This window comes from Oncorhynchus mykiss, chromosome 6 (genome assembly GCF_013265735.2).
Source record: "Oncorhynchus mykiss isolate Arlee chromosome 6, USDA_OmykA_1.1, whole genome shotgun sequence".
In the NCBI taxonomy this organism is placed as follows: Eukaryota; Metazoa; Chordata; class Actinopteri; order Salmoniformes; family Salmonidae; genus Oncorhynchus; species Oncorhynchus mykiss.
Window position 1 is genome coordinate 41,951,027 of NC_048570.1, and position 7,496 is coordinate 41,958,522.

Here is a 7,496-nt window from a genome sequence, read left to right on the forward strand (position 1 = left end):
AATTCCCAATCTGGCCTTCATACCATCATGGCCACCTAATCATCCCGTTTACAAATTGGCCGATTCAGCTCCTCTCCCCTGTAACTGTTCCCCAGATCGTTGCTGTAAATTAGAATATGTTCTCAGTCAACTTACCTGGTAAAATAAGGGTAAAATCATGGTCTCCCAGCGGCTGAGACTGGGAGACTAGTCAGGATCAAGGGAAAGATGAATGGCACAAAGCACAGAGAGATCCTCGATGAAAACCTGCTCCAGAGCAGGTTCACCTTCCAAAAGGACAATGACCCTAAGCACAAGTGGCTTCGGGACAATTTAATCAATTTCAGAATAAGGCAGTAACAAAATGTTGAAAAAGGCAAGGAGACTGAACACACTGTATAGGCTACCGCACATTACACACGACTTAAATCAAATATATGTAGTAGCTCTTGGGTAAACAAATTAAACTAGCTCCAGTAGTCTGATCTTTTTGAGTGTGGACTGTATTACTGTACTGCATTTTGTTCGGGGGCGGCAGGTAGCATAGTGGTTAAAGCGTTGGACTCGAATCCCCGAGCTGACAAGGTAAAAATCTGTCGTTCTGCCCCTGAACAAGGCAGTTAACCCACTGTTCCTAGGCCGTCAATGAAAATAAAAATGTGTTCTTAACTGACTTGTAAAATTTAAAAAAATGTGGACTGGAATTACACATTCAAACCATAAAGCTGGGAGGGAACATGCAATCCTGGTGCAGGACATAAGGCCTACAAATTAACTAGGGGCTAAAATATAATAGGGCCTATTTTACATTTGTATCATTAGTATCTTTACCAAGATTGAATATTTATGGTCTGAACAAATAACTGCTATAGCCAAGAACCATTGCAAGTTCGCTCTTCTTTCAAACTCCCCTTGAGTTTTACTGGCTGCTGTACTTAACATTCAGCAAACAAGAACTTGCTCTTCCAACAGTATATTCATATAAGAAATACAAAAACAAAATGCCAGCCTTTCCTGGGACTTAGAAGTTAGAAGCTTATGCATAAACCATCATTCATTAGCTAAATATAAGGCTAATACTGCATTGAATCTATTACCCGAAAGAGGTAGGACATCTCATATATATATATATATATATATATATCTTGAACAGGATTATATATCTTGAACAGGATTATCGATTTTGGGTTAAATTTGAATGGAATTGATGGAGCGAGAATAGGGATGGACATTATACCTGTTTTGACTATTCCGAGTACTTGCATTATTTTTTTTTGTGAAGTACTCAAGTACTCGACTGAAAATAAATATATATACTTTAAAAAAAGCTATTTTAGAACAAGAGCAGTACTGGAAAGAAATGTGCACATTGATCCATATGCCATCAGTGAGCTCCAATGACAAATGTATAACCATTACAGATAACAAATCCTAATAGCTAAATTGCCTCATACAGTCAGTCAGTAAAAAAACAAGTGCAATTTAAGATTAATTTATTGAAACTGTAATATCAAGTGGTTATATTATATCGTGGAACCCAATCTTCAAAAAGGAAGTAACCTCATCAGTGGGGCGCTTGCTCATTGGCAATTTTAGAATGTAAATCTTGGTGTGACAAACTTTAAAAAACTACTATGCATACCAGCAAAGCCACTACACAAAACTAAACAATACATTAATTGCACTATAACGGTGACAAACGGTCCCTACATAAAGCTGTCCCAACAGCAGAGTCCCAATAGCAGACCTTACCACTGCTACACATCAGCAGAGCATTGTCTGGCAGCGAAACAGTTAATTCAGCCTCATTTACTGCCTTTAAAATAAACATATCTGATATGACTGACTTGTTAAACAAATGTGGTTTCTGCTGGGAATTGAGATGTACAAACTATGGCATAAGTGAACGACAAAAGGACAAAAGGCAATCCGTAATTTCGATTAAGACATTGAGCAAGCTATGACAGACATTGTCAATATAACTATTTGTTCAGCACTCAGCACTCACATACAGCGTCAGAATTCAGAATATGTTCCGTTCTTACAGTATTCTCCCTGTACACCGTGGGATAAATGACAGGGGCGTATATTTTATTGTTATTTTTATTACCTTTATTTAACCAGGCAAGTCAGTTAAGAACAAATTCTTATTTTCAATGACGGCCTAGGGGTTAACTGCCTGTTCAGCGACAGATTTGTACCTTATCAGCTCGGGGGTTTGAACTTTCAACCTTCCGGTTACTAGTCCAACGCTCTAACCACTAGGCTACCCTGCCGCCCCAATAAGCAGACAATTTACAATATTCAATGACATGTCTCTAAAACAGGCTATTGGCTAATTAAGAGGGGAAAAGGGAACAAATTAATAGCGTGAGGCACATGGGCTACTAACAGCTTACTAAACAACATACACTTAGTAAAGTTATTACTTTCTTAGCTACAGTATACATATCTCCCTGGCATACTAAATAATTTATGCAGCAGCATACAATACATTTTTGGACCCACGTTGTTGTGCTGTGCTCACTTCCTCCCAAACCACTCATTGTTGAATTCGCGATTTCCAACTTGTTGTGTACTGTTTATGTCCAATGGCCGATGAGCACCGATAGGTTTTATCTATAATTTCTCTTCATTACTTCTCTTCATACGACAAGGATTGAAAAGGACTTGCTAGTAGATTGTCAACTTGATTCATGATGACTGCTGGCTAATATTTTGAAAGTATGATGTTGACATGATAAGTCCAATCAAAGCTATTGTACATATAACGTGATTTTATATTTTATTTCTGGCCAATGACCTTGAGCCTTCTTGGATGGGCACTTCTAATATCAGCGGCCAAAGGGATAGAAATTTCGAGTTCTCCCTTTACACTTCGCAGTGACATAAACAACCGTTCAAAAGTTTGGGGTCACTTATAAATGTCCTTGTTTTTGAAAGAAAAGCACATTTTTTGTCCATTAAAATAACATCAAATTGATCAGAAATACAGTGTAGACATTGTTAATGTTGTAAATGACTATTGTAGCTGGAAATATAATCTTCTTTAAATGGAAAATCTACATAGGTGTACAGAGGCCCATTATCAGCAACCATCACTCCTGTGTTCCAATGGTATGTTGTGTTAGCTAATCCAAGTTTATAATTTTAAAAGGCTAATTAATCATTAGAAAACCCTTTGCAATTATGTTAGCACAGCTGAAAAATGTTGTCCTGATTAAATAAGCAATAAAACTGTCCTTCTTTAGACAAGTTGAGTATCTGGAGAATCAGCATTTGTGGGTTTGATTACAGGCTCAAAATGGCCAGAAACAAATAACTTTCTTCTGAAACTCGTCAGTCTATTCTTGTTCTGAGAAATGAAGGCTATTCCATGTGAGAAATTGCCAAGAAACTGAAGATCTCGTACAACTCTGTGTACTACTCCCTTCACAGAACAGCGCAAACTGGCTCTATCCAGAATAGAAAGAGTGGGAGGCCCAGGTGCACAACTGAGAAAGAGGAATATATACAGGATATACAGACGCTCTATTGAGTTCATTATGCCTGTCCTTGGAATTTTCTAAATGGATGAACTATTCTACATTGAACACTACATCTGGATGAGTTATGGCTAGGACATCTGTCTGGTGAGTAGGCCAAGGCTTAATGATTCTGATGAAAATCAACGTTTTTTTGCATAGTTTCAGTTTGGAACCTGTCTTTGTTTAGAGGGGGTAATAGCCTAAGCTAACAAATTCTAAATGACACTAGCAGTTCCTAAAGTAGGGTCAGTACTAACGTTAGTTACCACCGCCACAAATTCATAAATTCTGCGTGTTTCTACAATTTTTCTTCATAAAATCTGATTTTAAATTTAACCACATTGCTAACCTTTTTTATATTTAATTAATTTTGGGCAACAGATATATACAACAAAATGCACAATGTGGACCAAGATGATATAACTTGAAAGTATTCATAAAAACGCTTATCTCCAAAGTGGTCCTCAATGGTAAAAATAACTAACACATAATGATTAAAAGACAAGACAAAATTACAAACAACCATAAATACATTCATTACATTGACATCCTAAAAAGTAGAACTATTCACTGCACTTCTCCCTAACCTTAAAAATCAACCATACTCATTTCACATTAAAACAATCTAGTAAACGCACATCATACCGATCCTTCAAATAAATACACCTGACCAGCAGTAGGGGGCACAAGGGGCAATGGAGTGGTTTCCCTTACTTAGACAACCTTGTCCGAATGAAAAACTTTGCCTGCTTTTTAAAGCAATTTTTACTTTTTATTTGCTTGATCTCCAAGGGAAGGCTATTCCAAATGCCTGTATGTAAAAACGTGCTCCTCGCAGTACTATTTACTCTTATGCCTCACCCTAAACTTAAATGAAGACAAAAAAGTACATGTTTACTTGCATACATTTTTACAATACAGCCAATATTGACTTACTGGCTGTGGTAATTAGTGACAACCGCAAAGTAGCCTAAGCAAAAATTACATAATTATTCCAAAACTGCAACTCATTGTCGGAACACATATTTTCCTACTTCAGTTAACCAGTCCATTTTGAATTTGAGATAAAACTCAATTTGGCAAGGAATGTAGCTTGTGTATCCCATCAGTTAGAGACGTTTTTATAGGCATTTATTTCTGTAGGTCCACACAGCACGCGTGTGTAGAGGGAGCTGTCAGAACGCAATTGAGTGAGTGAGTGAGACATTAAGGGAGCAGAACTGTGTGATGCTTGGATTTGTTTCTTTTTTGTTGTGTCCCGCAATTGCACACGCACTGATTTAAAGCAGCTATATTCAAGTAATAGGCTGTTTTTAAAACTCTGCGCTGCAATAAAAAAATATATCTTTACAATAACTGTTTTGTCAAAAGAAAAACAGTTAACATGAGATACATGCATTGTGAACTGTGCTCCATGCAGAGATGTGCTGTCTGTGATTGATCATGCAGATAGCAGTTAGAAGGCAATAGAGAAGCCAGATTTAGACAAAGCATATAAATGAACCGTTAACATCATGCTGCTCATAAAAATAATTTACCAGTTTCTTGCAGTTATTTTGTCTCTGCGTACAGTTTGAAGTTGCTAACTAGTAGATACCATAGCATGCTAGTATATACCATAGACTTCCAGACATTGCACTAACACTAGTTAGCATTGGCTAGTGAAACTACTTTTAACTTTCTTCATGCTGGATGCAGAGACAAAAATTGTATATATGACTCCGTTGAAAAAGATGAAGGCTTCATTGCAGAAATTCTAGGGTATCACTTTAAACAACTAAAACCAGATATAAAGTATGTAAAAAAGACAATGGAGCTACAGTTGAAGTCGGAAGTTTACATACACCTTAGACAAATACAATTCCTGGCATTTAATCCTTGTAAAAATTACCTGTCATAGGTCAGTTAGGATCACCACTTTATTTTAATAATGTGAAATGTTAGAATAATAGTAGAAATAATGATTTATTTCAGCTTTTATTTCTTTCATCACATTCCCAGTGGGTCAGACGTTTACATACACGCAATTAGTATTTGGTAGCATTGCCTTTAAATTGTTTAACTTGGGTCAAACGTTTCGGGTAGCCTTCCACAAGCTTCCCACAATAAGTTGGGTGAATTTTGGCCCATTCCCCCTGACAGAGCTGGTGTAACGGAGTCAGGTTTGTAGGCCTCCTGGCTCGCACATGCTTTTCAGTTCTGCCCACAAATGTTCTATAGGATTGAAGTCAGGGCTTTGTGATGGCCACTCCAATACCTTGACTTTGTTGTCCTTAAGCCATTTTGCCACAACTTTGGAAGTATGCTTGGGGTCATTGTCCATTTGGAAGACCCATTTGCGACCAACTTCCTGACTGATGTCTTGAGATGTTGCTTCAATATAGCCACATCATTTTCTTTCCTCAGGATGGTATCTATTTTGTGAAATGCACCAGTCCCATCCTGCAGCAAAGCACCCTCACAACATGATGCTGCCACCCCCGTGCTTCACGGTTGGGATGGTGTTCTTCGGCTTGCAAGCCTCCTCCATTTCCTCCAAACATAACAATGGTCATTATTGCCAAACAGTTCAAAATATTTTATATTCTTCAAAGTAGCCAACCATTGCCTTGACAGCTTTGCAGCACTCTTGGCATTCTCTCAACAAGTTTCATGAGGAATGTTTTTCCAACAGTCTTGAAGGAGCTGTTGGAAAAACTCTGATTCTTGGTCAAATAACCCTTAAACAGCAAGGAGGTGTGTCTGGAGTCACTGTCATGTTGAAAACAAATGATAGTCCCACTAAGCCCAAACCAGATGGGATGAAGTATCGCTGCAGAATGCTGTGGTAGCCATGATGGTTTATTGTGCCTTGAATTCTAAATAAATAACTTACAGTGTCACCAGCAAAGCACCCCTACACCAAAACACCTCCTCCATGCCTCACGGTGGAAACGACACATTCAGAGATCATCCGTTCAACTATTCTGCGTCTCACAAAGACACGGTGGTTGGAACCCAAAATCTCAAATTTGGAGTTATCAGACCAAAAGGACAGATTTCCAACAGTCTAACGTCCATTTCTAGTGTGTCTTGGCCCAAGCAAGTCTTCTTATTTTTGGTGTCCTTTAGTAGTGCTTTCTTTGCAGCAATTCGACCATGAAGGCCTGATTCACACAGTCTCATCTGAACAGTTGATGTTGAGATGTGTCTGTGTATTTGGGATGCAATTTCTGAGGCTGGTAACTTTAATGAACTTATCCTCTCAGCAGCAGAGAACTCTGGGTCTTCCATTCCTATGGCAGTCCTCATGAGAGCCAGTTTCATCATAGCGATGGATGGTTTTTGCGACTGCACTTGAAGAAACATTCAAAGTTCTAGATATTTTCCGGATTGACTGACCTTTATGTCTTAAAGTAATGACGGACTGTCGTTTCTCTTTGATTATTTGAGCTGTCCTTGCCACAATATGGACTTGGTATTTTACCAAATCTTCTGTACACCTCCTACCTTGTCACAGCACAACTGATTGGCTCAAATGTATAAAGAAGGAAATCAATTCCACAAATTACATTTTAAGAACTGTTAATTGAAATGCATTCCAGGTGACTACATCATGGTTGAGAGAATGCCAAGAGTGTGCAAAGCTGTCATCAAGGCAAGGAGTGAATATTTGAAGAATCTCAAATGTAAAATATATTTTGATTGGTTTAAAACTGTTTTGGTTACTACATGATTTCATATGTGTTATTTAATAGTTTTGATGTCGTCACTATTATTCTACAATGCATAAATAACTAAAATAAAATAAAACCTTGAATGAGTATGTGTTCTAAAACTTTTGACCGGTATATATATATATATATACACATTGTTTTTTTACACTGTTTGGACATAGCCGGCCCAAAAAACACTTTAGCGTCCCGCCCAATACATTTCTATGCAGAAAAAACGCTGGTGTGTGTGCCTACCTGTGTTTTTTTGTCAGCCAATGGGAGTCAGGGTATGGAA

The 7,496-nt window shown here is 37.9% G+C and overlaps 1 protein-coding gene across 2 annotated transcripts in view; it reads right to left on the reverse strand.

Moving 5' to 3' along the window:
• Positions 1-7,496, reverse strand: part of ipo11 (importin 11) — a 234,206-nt gene that overhangs the window by 61,168 nt on the left and 165,542 nt on the right. The window lies entirely within an intron of this gene.